The following is a 15,859-nucleotide window of genomic DNA, read 5'->3' on the forward strand; positions in this document are numbered from 1 at the left end:
GCACTACCCTACACACTAGGGCCAATTTACAATTTACAGAAGCCAATTAACCTACAAACCTGTACGTCTTTGTCGTGTGGGAGGAAACCGGAGCACCTAGAGAAAACCCACATGGTCACAGGGAGAACGTACAAACTCCGTAAAGACAGCACCCGTAATCAGGATCGAACCCGGGTCCCTGGCGCTGTAAGGCAGCAACTCTACCGCTGCCCCACTGTGCCATTCCCACCTGGTTCATTGCAAATTTAGTTCCAACAATATGCAAGCTAAACCTTTGGACTTTTCATATATCCAATCCACTATTCCAATGCTTCCAAAGTAGACTGTTGAAAACAAAACTCACCTGTGAACTTGCTAACATAGTTGCACAGAGCAAGACCCTTACATGGTCTTGGTGGCCCTGGGCATGTCTACAATGTTTAAAAGCAAAAATAAAAAAAGGTAAAACAGGAAAATATTTCGAGGAACAGACACAGCAAAAAACCCCATAAATCACTAGATTAAACTAATTGCCCAGTTCCATATAAAGTAATAATAATAATAATAATAATAATATTTTATTGTATTGTCATTGCACATAAGCGCAACGAGATTTGGTATGCAGCTTCCATCCGATGTCATAACTTAATAACTAATAAAATTTAGATTTAGATACCCCGAGAACATGGTTTGTAAAAAGAACATTACAACAGTAAAATAGTCAAAACAGTTCAAACAGACTAAAGTGCAGATTTGTCTGTGCGACGTGACCATCCGAGGGAGACAGTCCAGGTGGGATGGGGGGCACTCAGCAGGGCTGGTTCAGAGCTGCTATAGCTCTGGGAATCAAGCTGTTTCTGAGTCTGGAGGTTCGGGCGTAGAAGGCCTTGTAACGTCTGCCGGAGGGAAGTAGTTCGAACAGTCCATTACAAGGGTGTGAGGAGTCTTTATGGATGCTGTCGGCCTTCCTGAGTACATTTGCAAGCACCCAGTACAATGTGGTCTCAGTTGTTTTGTGAAACATTAAGGATTTTCTTTTTCTTCAGAGACCAACCAAAGTTAATCACAGTTGCTCCCAAGTGGATGGATGGCAAATTGCTTGGCCGGGAACAGGAGCAGGCTACTCAATCTCTTAAAATTGTTCTGCCATGATGGATCTCCATCTAACTTAGCAACTTTCTATTGATCAGAAGATAGATACAAAAAGCTGGAGTAATTCAGCGGATCACACAACATCTCTGGAGAAAAGGAATAGGAAAAAGAATAGGTAACTTATTCAGGTCGAGACCCTTCTTCAGACCCTCTTGCCCCGAACGTCACCTATCCTTTTTCTCCAGAGATGCTGCCTGACCCGGTGATTTAGTCCAGCTTTTTGTATCTATCTTCAGTGTAAACTAGCATCTGCAGTTCCTTCCTGCATTTTCTAATGATCAGTCTCAGTTTTGAAATAACAAATGCCACTTTTTCAACCATCAGTCGACTGATGGGGCTACAGAAAGTACAGTATAGATCCAGTCACCCCGGTTTATCTCATTGGAGACACACCCTACCCCACCATCTCAGTTAGCTTATTTTTTCTCCCTCTCTGTTATGATGAAAGATTTTTGACGAATAGTCCGCTCTGTTTTTCTCTTTCCACAGATGCTACCGGTATTTCCAGACTTTTCTGCCTTTAATGAAGATTAATCCAGATTTTCATAGAAACATTGAAAATAGGTGCAGGGGGAACCCATTCGGCCCTTCGAGCCAGCACCGCCATTCAATGTGATCATGACTGATCGTCCCCTATCAATAACCCCAATAATCAATATTTTCAATGTTCTTTTGGGAAGATGAATTATATGTTACATCAAATATGTGTGTTATGTGTGTGTCATGTGTGTTATGATTGTGTTTATAATTTGTTTGGTGTTTTGTTGTTTGTCTTTTGCACAAAAGTCCGCGAGCATTGCCACTTTCATTTCACTGCACATCTCGTATGTGTATGTGACAAATAAACTTGACTTGATGTTACATCAGGCTGTACCCAAAGACAATTCGCAAATGGAATCATCTCCACCATGACATTCACACTGCACCCGACGTCACGACCTTCAAGGCCAAGTCGGAAACAATCGATATTAAGTCGCTGACCTCTAAGGCCCACTTTAATATTTAATTGCGACTTTGCACATGACCCTCCTAATGTAAGCGACAACCAGTGATGGTGATTACACGTCAAGATACAAATACAGATCCAGGTTTAGTTTTATCATTGTCATCGTGTACCGATTCTGTATAATGTACAGACAAACACCCGTAGTCAGGATGGAACCCTGGTCTCTGGCGCTGTAAGTCAGCAACTCTACAGCTGCGCCACCGTGCCGCCAATGTAACGGTGATGATTTTTCACGACACTTGTAGCTCCCATGGAAGTCGGAGGTTTTGATATTGTGACATTTTAAAGACACCGATTACCCTTTACAGTGCACAACATGTTACACTGCTGTCAAAAATAGTGCAGTCTCTCCAACGAACGTCACTTGCAGGCTGCAATCCTCCCCCTATCCACGCATTTTACTTGAGTCATTTGTGCTTTTGCTTAAAACTGCTGTAGGCAGGATAATTCATGCAAGCACAAGAATGCCATCTGATTGTCAATGTGCCTGATACAAAGTCCTTGATATTTAAACTGCAAAGCACATTTCAGGTAACTGCTCATCTAAAACTGATAAAAAACATTTTTTTAATTAAGTGATTAAAAGATAACGTGACGAACATTAGAGCAATTGATGAGTGTAGTCCTATCATCATGTTCAAATTTTCCTCCACTCAGTAATCTTGGAACATACAAGCCAAACATTCCGTAATCTCTTCTAACCTTGGTAGGGACTCAAAGAGGAAAGAGGAGGCCATCGCGTCTAATGTTCTGCCGATTTAATAATCAATGCTGCCCCTGATCAGAAGATGCTCAAGTCAAGTGAAACCCCATTCAAAAAAGTTGCATTCTCTGCTTCCGGTGTTATTTTAACAGGAACTTCAACCATTTCCTCAGGTGTAGCATTTGAAACTTGTAGTTTCAGTTCAGTTTAGTTTATTGCCACATGTAACGAGGTGCAGTGAAAAACCTTTGTTGCGTGCTATACAGTCAGCGGAAAGACATTACATGATTACAAACGAGCCATTTCCAGCGTATAGATACATGATAAGGGAATAACGTTTAGTGCAAGGTAAAGCCAGCAATGTCCGAACAAGGATAGTCCGAGGGTCACCATCGAAGTAGATAGTAGTTCGGGACTGCTGTTTAAACACTTCTGTTGAAAAATAATCCCAATGAGAATCTTTTTCACACAGAGAGTTGTGAGTCTGTGGAATTCTCTGCCTCGGTGGAGGCCGGTTCTTTGGATATTTTCATATTGAATGGCGGTGCTGGCTCGAAGGGCCAAATGGCCTACTCCTGCACCTATTGTCTATATGAGAGATTTTGGTTTCATATCAAGGGTCCTGAACTTAAAGAAAGGTAACTTTGAGGGTATGAGACGTGAATTGGCCAAGATAGACTGTCAATTGATTCTTAATGTGTTGACGGTGGATATGCAATGGAAGGCATTTAATGACTGCATGGATGAACTACAACAATTGTTCATCCCAGTTTGGCAAAAAAATAAATCAGGGAAGGTAGTGCATCCATGGATAACAAGGGAAATCAGGGATAGTATCAAAACAAAAGATGAAGTGTACAAATTAGCCAGAAAAAGCAGCCTACAAGAGGACTGGGAGAAATTCAGAGTCCAGCAGAGGAGGACAAAGGGCTTAATTAGGAAAGGGAAAATAGATTATGAAAGAAAACTGGCAGGGAACATAAAAACTGACTGCAAAAGCTTTTATAGCTATGTGAAGAGAAAAAGATTAGTTAAAACAAATGTAGGTCCCTCGCAGTCAGAAACAGGTGAATTGATCATGGGGAACAAGGACATGGCAGACCAATTGAATAACTACTTTGGTTCTGTCTTCACTAAGGAAGACATAAATAATCTGCCGGAAATAGCAGGGGACCGGGGGTCAAATGAGATGGAGGAACTGAGTGAAATCCAGGTTAGCCGTGAAGTGGTGTTAGGTAAATTGAATGGATTAAAGGCCGATAAATCCCCAGGGCCAGATGGGCTGCATCCCAAAGTACTTAAGGAAGTAGCCCCAGAAATAGTGGATGCATTAGTGATAATTTTTCAAAACTCTTTAGATTCTGGAGTAGTTCCCGAGGATTGGAGGGTAGCTAATGTAACCCCACTTTTTAAAAAGGGAGGGAGAGAGAAAACGGGGAAATACAGACCAGTTAGTCTAACATCGGTAGTGGGGAAACTGCTAGAATCAGTTATTAAAGATGGGATAGCAGCACATTTGGAAAGTGGTGAAATCATTGGACAAAGTCAGCATGGATTTATGAAAGGTAAATCATGTCTGACGAATCTTATAGAATTTTTCTAGGATGTAACTAGTAGAGTGGATAAGGGAGAACCAGTGGATGTGTTATATCTGGACTTTCAGAAGTCTTTCGACAAGGTCCCACATAAGAGATTAGTATACAAACTTAAAGCACACGGTATTGGGGGTTCAGTATTGATGTCGATAGAGAACTGGCTGGCAGACAGGAAGCAAAGAGTGGGAGTAAACGGGTCATTTTCACAATGGCAAGCAGTGACTAGTGGGGTACCGCAAGGCTCAGTGCTGGGACCCCAGTTATTTACGATATATATTAATGATTTGGACGAGGGAATTGAATGCAACATCTCCAAGTTTGCGGATGACACGAAGCTGGGGGGCAGCGTTAGCTGTGAGGAGGATGCTAGGAGGCTGCAAGGTGACTTGGATAGGCTGGGTGAGTGGGCAAATGCATGGCAGATGCAGTATAATGTGGATAAATGCGAGGTTATCCACTTTGGTGGCAAAAACAGAAAGTAGACTATTATCTGAATGGTGGCCGATTAGGAAAGGGGGAGATGAAACGAGACCTGGGTGTCATGGTACACCAGTCATTAAAAGTAGGCATGCAGGTGCAGCAGGCAGTGAAGAAGGCGAATGGTGTGTTAGCATTCATAACAAAAGGATTTGAGTATAGGAGCAGGGAGGTTCTACTGCAGTTGTACAGGGTCTTGGTGAGACCACACCTGGAGTATTGCGTACAGTTTTTGGTCTCCTAATCTGAGGAAAGACATTCTTGCCATAGGGAGTACAGAGAAGGTTCACCAGACTGATTCCTGGGATGTCAGGACTTTCATATGAAGAAAGTGGATAGACTCGGTTTGTACTCTCTAGAATTTAGAAGAGTGAGGGGGGATCTTATAGAAACTTACAAAATTCTTAAGGGGTTGGACAGGCTAGATGCAGGAAGATTGCTCCCGATGATGGGGAAGTCCAGAACAAAGGGTCACAGTTTAAGGATAAGGGGGAAATCTTTTAGGGCTGAGATGAGGAAAACATTTTTCACACAGAGAGTGGTGAATCTCTGGAATTCTCTGCCACAGAAGGTAGTTGAAGCCAGTTCGTTGGCTATATTTAAGAGGGAGTTAGATGTGGCCCTTGTGGCTAAAGGGATCAGGGGGTATGAAGAGAAGGCAGGTACAGGATACTGAGTTGGATGATCAGCCATGATCATATTGAATGGCGGTGCAGGCTCTAAGGGTCGAATGGCCTACTCCTGCACCTATTTTCTATGTTTCTATATCACTTGTGCGAACAACTTCTCTAAATGTGCTTTACAGAGTGAAATCAATTTCTGAGTTTTAAATGGAGATTCCCAGCAAACCATTTACCCAGCTCAGTTCACAACTTTGCTTAGAGTCATCGAGTGATACAGTATGGAAACAGGCCCTTTGGCCCAACTTGCTCACACCGACCAACATGTCCCATCTACACCAGTCCCACCTGCATGCTTTTGGCCCATATCCCTCCAAACCTGTCCTATCCATGTGCCTGTATAAATGTTCCTTAAACACTGCCTCAATTACGTTTTTAAAAAATTGCCACTTTTAGGAGCAGCATGGTGGCACTTTGGTAGAGTTGCTGCCTTAATGCGCCAGAGACCCCCGGACTATGGGTGCTGTCTGTACAGAGTTGATATGTTGTCCCCATAACCTGCATGGGTTTTCTCCAATTTCCTCCCAAACTCCAAAGACATACAGGTTCTGTAGGTTGGTATAATTGTAAATTGTCCCTAGTGTGTGTAGGAAGGTGCCAATGTGCGGGGATCGCTGGTCGGAGTTGACTCAGTGGGCCGAAGGACCCGTTTCCATGTTGTACAGGTATCTCTAAACTAAACTAAATTAAACTGAAGCAACTTCTTGATGCTTTTACACTGCAACACAGCTCTACAGAAACTTGAGTAGGAGCTGCTATATATTTGACAATAGAACTTCCTGGAGTTTTGAAGCCACGGACTAATGCAACAGAAAATAGAAGAAGTGCAGGTGGCTATTTGAAGAAGGCATTTTAACATCGGCAATCGCAACTGCTCTGGATAAGTTATGCTGAGAGGAATGGAAATTGAAAGGTTTTTTTGTTTTGGAGTTAAATTAACTCCCTGGTGCTTAATTTCAAAAGTTAGTAAAGAGCATTGGCAGAACAGAGAGTGGAAGCCTCACATGCAGGTTTACAGCTTAAAGCAAAGGTTCAGATCCACATTGCCAGTGATTGGGCATCATGCCTTTGCACAGATGTCAGGATCAAACAGAGGCATCATTTCTATAAACTAGGATAAACAGACTACCCGAGAATGGATTGCCGACCTGTGACTATGGTAGCATTGATTAAAATTACTCTGACAAGATTACTCTGAGTTAGTTTCAATTTACTACCAGAATCAAAACTTGGAGGCACAGATGTGCAACTGATAGAGCCGTTGCCTCACAGCACCAGTGACCCGCATTCAATTCTGACCTTTGGTACTGTCTGTGCGGAGTTTGCACGTTCTCCCTGTGACCATGAGGGTTTTCTATGGGTGCTCCGGTTTCCTAACCACATTCCAAAGATGCGCAGGTCCGTAGGTTAGTTGGCCTCTGTAATACGTCCCAAATGTGTAGGGAAAGTAGTATAACATAGAACTAGTGTGAACGGGTGATGAATGGTCGGCATGGACATAGTGGGTCGAAGGGCATGATTTCATGCAGCATTTCCAAACTAAAGGAAACAGAACGTGTAGATTTGCTGTAAAATTAATATTTACTTGTTGGAAGTTTAATTTTGAAAAAAAAACAACCAAGAAAAATCACAAGTTCCATTCGTTCTGCAACAGTGTTAATAGAAAAGAGGTGGCACAGCGACGCAGCAATAGAGTTGCTGCCTTACAGCGCCAAGGACAAGGGTTCGATCCTGGCCATGGGTGTTGTACCTTCTCCCTGTGACCGAATGGGTTTTTAACAGGTGCTCTGGTTTCCTCTCACACTCCAAAACCGAACAGGTACTGTAGGTTTTACTGTAGGTCAATTCTTCCCTTCCCTTCCGTACCACCCCATCCCCGGGCACTTTCCGTTGCAACCGCAAGAAATGCAACACCTGTCCCTTTACCTCCCCCCTCGACTCCATTCAAGGACCCAAGCAGTCGTTCCAGGTGCGACAAAGGTTCACCTGTATCTCCTCCAACCTCATCTACTGCATCCGCTGCTCTAGATGCCAGCTGATTTACATCGGTGAGACTAAGCGGAGGTTGGGCGATCGTTTCGCCGAACACCTCCGCTCAGTCCGCAAGAACCTACCTGAACTCCCAGTGGCTCAGCACTTCAACTCCCCCTCCCATTCCCAATCCGACCTCTCTGTCCTGGGTCTCCTCCATTGCCAGAGTGAGCAACACCGGAAATTGGAGGAACAGCACCTCATATTCCGCCTGGGTAGCCTGCGTCCGGCGGGCATGAACATTGAATTCTCCCAATTTTGCTAGCCCTTGCTGTCTCCTCCCCTTCCTTAACCCTCGAGCTGTCTCCTCCCATCCCCCCGCCCTCGGGCTCCTCCTCCTCCTCCCTTTTTCCTTCCATCTCCCCCCCCCCCCACCCCCTATCAGTCTGAAGAAGGATTTCGGCCCGAAACGTCACCTATTTCCTTCGCTTCATAGATGCTGCTGCACCCGCTGAGTTTCTCCAGCATTTTAGGTACTGTAGGTTAATTGGTTTGATATAAATTATAAATTGTCCCTAGTGTGTAGGCTAGTGTTAGTGTACGGGGTGATCGCTGGTCGGCCTGGTCTCGGTGGGGTCGAAGGGCCTGGTTTTGCGCTGAATCTCTAAAACGGAAAAAACTAAAAACTAAAAGAGAATTGGACAATAGAATGATGCTGGTTTACAATAAAACGACACAAAGTATTTGAACAACTCAGCATTTCAGCCGGCATCTCTGGAAAACATGGATAGGTGTCGTTTTGGGTTGGGACACGACCAGAAATGATGCCAATCGATGTTCTCCAGAGATGTTCCTGGCCTGCTGAGTAACACCAGCACTTTGTATCTTTTTCAGGCAGTAAAAAAGAACAATGCGTTCACATTTAACTGAAAAGCAGTGATTATTATGTGCTACTGCTCGGCAATCAATTTCTAAAACACAGCCCAAGCACTGACAAGCCAGGAGACCAAGGATTAACCTTAAATTCTCTAAATGTTTTGGGATTTGGATAAGCGGGCGACAAATAAACAACTTCACTGCCCAATCCTTGAACCAGTGATTAAGTTTGAAAAAAAAAAAATCAATTACATGTAAACGGCGCACTGCCCAACAAATGAATGTAGACAGGGTTCAGAGAAGGTCATGTTGGGAACCATGCAGTTCTACAGGAATTAGTGATCAGGCAATAAGCAACGTTCTCTCAACCTTTCAGCTGGAGAAGGTCAACGATGTGGTAAAGGGCCAACTATTCAATGCATCACTGAGCAAGAACTATTGCAGCTCACAGCTAACTAGTGAACTGCTGCTGTTCACGTGACAACGTGCAAGTGACGGTAAAGAGCCATTGAGCCATTTGCTGGACACTCAGACGTGCATCTTACTTGTTTGTGCTTTCCTCATGGATTTGGAAGGCTTTGGAAGACCAAAAATAAACACAAAATGCTGGAGTTACTCAGCGGGCCAGGGAGCATCTCTGGTGGGAAGGAATGGGTGACGTTTCGGGTCGAGACCCTTCTTCAGACTGAGAGTCAGAGGAGGGCGAGATTCAGAGGAAAGGAAGTGTAAGGTGTGAAAATAAGACATCAAAGGGGATGGAGATCAAGGAAAATGTCAAGACATCAAATGGGGTGGATATCAATCCTGAGCTACTATCTACATCATGGTGCCTTTGGACTATCTATGAACGGACTTTATCTTGCACTAAACATTAGTCACGTTATTCCCTTTATCATGTATCTGTACATTGTGGGTGGCTTGAATGTAATCATGTATTGTATTTCCACTGACTGATTAGCACGCAACAAAAGATGTTCACTGTGCCTCGGTGCAAGTGACAATAAACTAAACTCATTTCAAACTCAGTGCTTCCTCAAACTGAAGCTCTGTGCCTGGCCTGTGAATTGTGCTGGTAAATAATAGTAGTTCAGTCATGGGATCTTTGACACAGAGATGTCCAAAACTCGCTGACAGATTCCAGCCGGTTAATCTGTCGGTGTTACAGAAGCAGAAGAAGGAACTCAGCGGGTCAGGCAGCATCCGAGAGGGGAAATATAGTCAGTCGACGTTTCAGGTCGAGACCCTTCAAACCAGTGGGTGTGTTCTGCTGCAAGACTCCACAAGGAGCCCCCAAAAACAGAGCACCAACCTACTGCAAGAACAAGGAACTGCAGATGCTGGTTTATATAACAGGACACAAAGTGCTGGAGTAAAGGGCCTGTCCCACGAGCATGCGACTCCATGCGGCAAGCGCGAACTAAAGGGCCGGTCCCACCAGCATGCGGCAAGCATGACCAAACCAGAAGCAGGGGCCGCGCGAGGTCGAGTGAGTGACATGAAGTTCGAGCAAAGTCCGCGGGAAGTTCGCGCGTGACGTACGGTGTCAAGGCGGCTGCGGGCCGGCGCCGCACAGAATTTTTGAACACGGTCAGTTTTTCGGAGCCCCGCGCGATGTCGGGACCAGCTCCGCACAACTCCATACGGCTCTGGCGATTGAAGTGGGACCGGCCCCGCGAGGCCGTACAGCTCAAGCGACCACGTTAGGTCGCGCTTGCCGCATGCAGGCGCATGCTGGTGGGACCGGCCCTTTAGGTCGCGCTTGCCGCATGGAGTCGCATGCTCATGGGACAGGCCCTTTACTCAACGGGACAGGCAGCAGCTCTGGGGAACATGGATAGGTGACATTTTGGGTTGGGGCCCTTCTTCGGCTAACCCACCAACCAGTGGGTCATTGGGATGTGGGAGGAAGCCCAGGGTCACAGGAAGAACGTGCAAATTTCACTATAGGTCAGGATTAAACCCAGTGCTGCTGGGGAACATAGGCGCAACTCTTCTTACTCTACCACTGCACTATCCATTGGGTCATTGTATTCTCCTCAAGGTCATGAAGAGTGGCACAGTAGTGCAGCTGGTGTAGAGATCTGGACTGACCTCGGGTACTATCTGTATGGAGTTTACATGTTCTTCATGTGAAATTGGAATAACATAGAACTAGTGTGAACGGGTGATCGAAGGTGGGTGTTGACTCAGTTGGCTGAAGGGCCCGTTTCCATGCTGTGTCTGTGAACTAAACTAAATGTTTCTCCCCAACCCAACAGCTGAGTACACTTTGCTGCTGAATGACATTTCCAGAGTAACTTGCTGCAGCATTGAAAGACAATTTACATGCGGTTGCAATGTCACATTCTTCCCCCACCACATGGTGATTAAAGGTGAAGAAATGGTCACAGAACCCTTCTCTGCCCCGCACTCCTTCATGAAATGGGACTCTTGTTTTAAGTAAGGCCGACGTTCCCAAGGTTCCCATGATGATCTCGCAACATATGGCTCTTATTCGAACCAGGCAATTAAGTCGCATTATGTTTGAAGGAGAAGCATGCACCACTCCCTCCCAGCCATCTGCAAACCACCCTCAGCTTTAACCTGCAGGACAGATTATGCAGAGTTTACATAACACCAAGCAATTCAGTTCAGTTTAGTTTATTATCACGTGTACCAAGGTGCTGTGAAAAGCTTTTGTTGCGTGCTAACCCCACACAGCGGAAGACAATACATGTTTTACAATCAGTGGCCACTGGGTCTCAAATATGGCTCTTATTGAGACATTGCATTATGTTTGGAAGCATGCACCACCCTCCCCCGCCATCTGCAAAATGCTATCATTTAACCTGCAGGACAGAGGCCAGAGTTTACATAACCCAAGCAATTCAGTTCAGTTTAGTTTATTATCACGTGTACCAAGGTGCTGTGAAAAGCTTTTGTTGCGTGCTAACCAGTCAGCGGAAAGACAATACATGATTACAATCAGTGGCGGACTGGGTCTCAAAATATTGGTTGCCAGGAGACAAAGGGGGCCCACCCACAACTACAATGCTATCATTTAACAGAGGCCCACTTGCCATCACTTGCTATCACTTCATCAGGGGCCCACTTGCCATCGGGCAAGCTGACACCCTGGCCAGTCCACCACTGATTACAATCGAGCCATTTACAGTGTATAGATACATGATAAGGGAATAGGTTTAAAAGCTTTTGGTGTGCTGGCCTTTATAAATCAGAGCATTGAGTATAGAAGTTGGGATGTAATGTTCAAATTGTACAAGGCATTGGTGAGGCCAATTCTGGAGTATGGTGTACAATTTTGGTCGCCTAATTATAGGAAGGATGTCAACAAAATAGAGAGAGAACAGAGGAGATTTACTAGAATGTTGCCTGGGTTTCAGCAACTAAGTTACAGAGAAAGGTTGAACAAGTTAGGGCTTTATTCTTTGGAGCGCAGAAGGTTAAGGGGGGACTTGATAGAGGTTTTTAAAATGATGAGAGGTATAGACAGAGTTGACATGGAAAAGCTTTTCCCACTGAGAGTAGGGAAGATTCAAACAAGGGGACATGACATGAGAATTAAGGGACTGAAGTTTAGGGGTAACATGAGGGGGAACTTCTTTACTCAGAGAGTGGTGGCTGTGTGGAATGAGCTTCCAGTGAAGGTGGTGGAGGCAGGTTCGTTTTTATCATTTAAAAATAAATTGGATAGTTATATGGACGGGAAGGGAATGGAAGGTTATGGTCTGAGCGCAGGTATATGGGACTAGGGGAGAATATGTGTTCGGCACGGACTAGAAGGGTCGAGATGGCCTGTTTCCATGCTGTAATTGTTATATGGTTATATGGTGTGGAGCAATTGTAACTTGTGATTGCAGATCCACCTCTCTGACACGCACACAAATAGTCGCCTGTGCTGGGCGCCATCTTGGATCATTCCTTCTACTTTAAGAATCCATCTTTGAGATCTCATCCCATACAGAGTCGAGTTATGCAAAGCAATTTTGCTTCCTAAACATTTAAATCCAAATTATCTTTCCTGTTGTTTTTTAGAATAATTAAAAGACAAAAGAACCAAATATCATGCTCTTAGCTGAAGTCCTTTTTAAACTCAATTCTCGTATTGATAAAATATCTGCACTAACGCAAAGCAAGTGTAACTATATGCTGGGAATGGGAATGCTAGGGTTCCAGAGGGAAAAAAACATTGATGGGCCACAGAAGTGAAGATTTTCATGCGTGGAAAAGAAAGAATTGGAGGTGAGTGGGGAGAGGGGAGGGCAGAGCAATAATGAATAGTTTAGTTTCGAGATATAGTGTGGAAATAGGCCCTTTGGCCCACTGAGTCGCCACCTGTTCACACTAGTTCTATGTTATCCCACTTCCTCATCCTAAACACAAGGTGCAAATTACAAAGCCATTAACCTATAAACCTGTACGTCTTTGGAATGTGGGAGGAAACCAGAGCACCCGGAGAAAACCCATGCAGTCACGGGGAGAACATGCAAACTCTGTACAGACAGCACCCGTAGGCACAATCGAACCCGGGTCTCTGGCGCTGTAAGGCAACAACTCTACCGCTGTGCTAATGTGCTGGTCCTTTTTAAAGCAGGAGTATTTTTCAAATGTCTTCAATTCCTGGCTGGAAAACACTCGGTTCTGATTAGGATGTGAAATAGATAGAAAGAATAAATGTCACCGATAATTTTCTCCTTATAGAATCAGTTATACAGCATGGAAACAGGCCCTTCTGACTAACTCGTCCATGCCTTCCTGAACTAGTTTATGTTTAGTTTTAGACTCTCCTATCATTTTAGACTCTCCTATCACTCTCTGCCACAGAGGGTAGTTGAGGCCAGTTCATTGGCTCTATTTAAGAGGGAGTTAGATGTGGCCCTTGTGGCTAAGGGGATCAGAGGGTATGGAGAGAAGGCAGGTACGGGATACTGAGTTGGATGATCAGCCACGATCATATTGAATGGCGGTGCAGGCTCGAAGGGCCGAATGGCCTACGCCTGCACCTAATTTCTATGTTTTTCTATTAGAAAAAGACTATAACAACCTACCTTATCTATGCCCCTCATGATTGTATGAACCTCTGCAAGACCATAGTCATAGTGTCCGAGTGATGCAGCGTGGAAAAAGGCCCTTCGGCCCCTTCGGCCAACACATCCCATCCCAGCTAAACTAATCCCTCCTGCCCGCATGTTGCCCATATCTGTCCAAAACTGTCCTATCCATGTGTAGGAATGAAGAAGTCTGAGGAAGGGTCTCAACCTGAAACATCACCCATTCCTTCTCTCCAGAGATGCTGCCTTATGTTGTGTTACTCCAGCTTTTTATGCCTATCTTCTGTCCTATCCATGTACCTGATTAACTGTTTCTTAAACATTGGGATAGTCCCAGCCTCAACTACCTCATCTAGCAGCTCGTCCCATACATCCACCACCCTCTGTGTGGAAAAGGTTACCCCCTCATATTCCTATTAAATCTTTTCCCCTTCACCTTAAACCTGTGTCCTCTGGTCCTCGATTCACCTACTCTGGGCAAGAGACTCTGCATCTACACAATCCATTCCTCTCATGATTATATGCACTCATCCCTTAGCCTCCTTTGCTCCGGGGAAAACAGTGTCAGACTAAACCGATCTCTCCTTATAACTTAAGCCTTCCAGACCCAGCAACATCCTTGTCTGGACTTTCCAGATGAATGGCATTGTTCCTACCATGCAGTCACCAGAACGACACAACTGCATCAGAACTGCATAACATTATTTATTTTCATTAACAGGAGCACTTTTGAAATGGCTTCGATTCACGGCTGGATGACCTTCAGCTCTGATTAGGATGTAAAACAGAGAGCAGGAATACGTCACAGAGTTTTCTCCTGTATATTACACACAAGGAATTGTACGATGCTCTAAAAGAATGTTCAGACTACGGGATACGCATGGGCACAGAGGCAAAACCTCCCTGTGCCAACTGCAAGCCAAAATAAAGAAGGCTTAACTCTATTCTACATTAGTCGCTAGAATTTAGAAGATTGAGGGGGGGATCTTATAGAAACTTACAAAATTCTTAAGGGGTTCGACATGTTAGATGCAGGAAGATTGTTCCCGATGTTGGGGAAGTCCAGAACAAGGGGGCCACAGTTTAAGGATAAGGGGGAAATCTTTTAGGACCGAGATGAGAAAAACATTTTTCACACAGTGAAATCTCTGGAATTCTCTGCCACAGAAGGTAGTTGAGGCCAGTTCATTGGCTATATTTAAGAGGGAGTTAGATGTGGCCCTTGTGGCTAAAGGGATCAGGGGGTAGGGAGAGAAGGCAGGTACAGGATACTGAGTTGGATGATCAGCCATGATCATATTGAATGGCGGTGCATGCTCGAAGGGCCGAATGGCCTACTCCTGCACCTATTTTCTATGTTTCTATTAAACACAAACAAGATTTGGGCAGCAAGTGGGTGGCACGGTGGCGTAGTGGTAGATCTACTGCCTTACAGCGTCAGAGACCAGGGTTCGATCCTGACGACGGGTGCTTGTCTGTACGGAGTTTGTACGGTCTCCCCGTGACCTGCGTGAGTTTTCTCCGAGATCTTCGGTTACCTCCCACGCTCCAAAGACTACAGGTTTATAGGCTAATTAGCTTGATATAAATGTATACATGTTAAATTGTCCCCAGTGTGTGTAGGGTAGTGTTAATGTGTGGGGATCGCTGGTCAGTGCGGACTTGGTGGGCGGACTCAGACCTGTTTCAGCACTGTATCTCTAAACTAAAAAACAAAATTGTTTCCTGGTAGAAATGTCAGCTTGGTTTTTTTCCTGGAACAACTGCCCCCACATATCAGTGCGTGGCTGCACAAGCATTATAGTTGAAGGCTTGCAACCAAGCAAATTGCTGCAGCCCTGTTCTGGTTATATCTTGAGTCATACTGAAATGTTACACTTCAGTTTAGTTTAGTTTAGAGACATAGCACGGAAACAAGCCCTGCGGCCCACTGAGACCATGCCGACCAGCGATCCCCGCGCACTAATGCTATCCTACACACTCCAGGGAAAATTTACATTTATACCTGGCCAATTAACCTACAAACCTGTACGTCTTTGGAGTGTCGGAGGAAATGGGAAATCCTGGAGAAAACCCACGTGGGTCACGGGGAGAACGTACAAACTCCGTGCAGATAGCACCCGTTTAGTTAGGATCGAGCCTGGGTCTCTGGTGCTGTAAGGCAGCAACTCTACCACTATGCCACCGTGCTGCCCTATAAAGGTCCCTGGCTGATTCAACCAAGTGCCCAGACTTGTGGCTTTGACAAAGGAATCCTCATGTAAAACTAACTGCAATGGAACACAAAATTGAATGTCATTTTTATAAAGTAAATCGTTGCATTCTTCCCCAGCACATACAGCCAAACATTTCAAAGCAAAGTGCCTAAC

The 15,859-nt window shown here is 44.8% G+C and overlaps 1 protein-coding gene across 3 annotated transcripts in view; it reads right to left on the minus strand.

The window, feature by feature from the left end:
- Window positions 1–15,859, minus strand: part of LOC129699105 (ras-related protein M-Ras) — a 55,699-nt gene that overhangs the window by 16,482 nt on the left and 23,358 nt on the right. The gene's annotated exons all lie outside the window — the stretch shown is intronic.

This window comes from Leucoraja erinacea, chromosome 7 (genome assembly GCF_028641065.1).
Source record: "Leucoraja erinacea ecotype New England chromosome 7, Leri_hhj_1, whole genome shotgun sequence".
Taxonomy (NCBI): Eukaryota; Metazoa; Chordata; class Chondrichthyes; order Rajiformes; family Rajidae; genus Leucoraja; species Leucoraja erinaceus.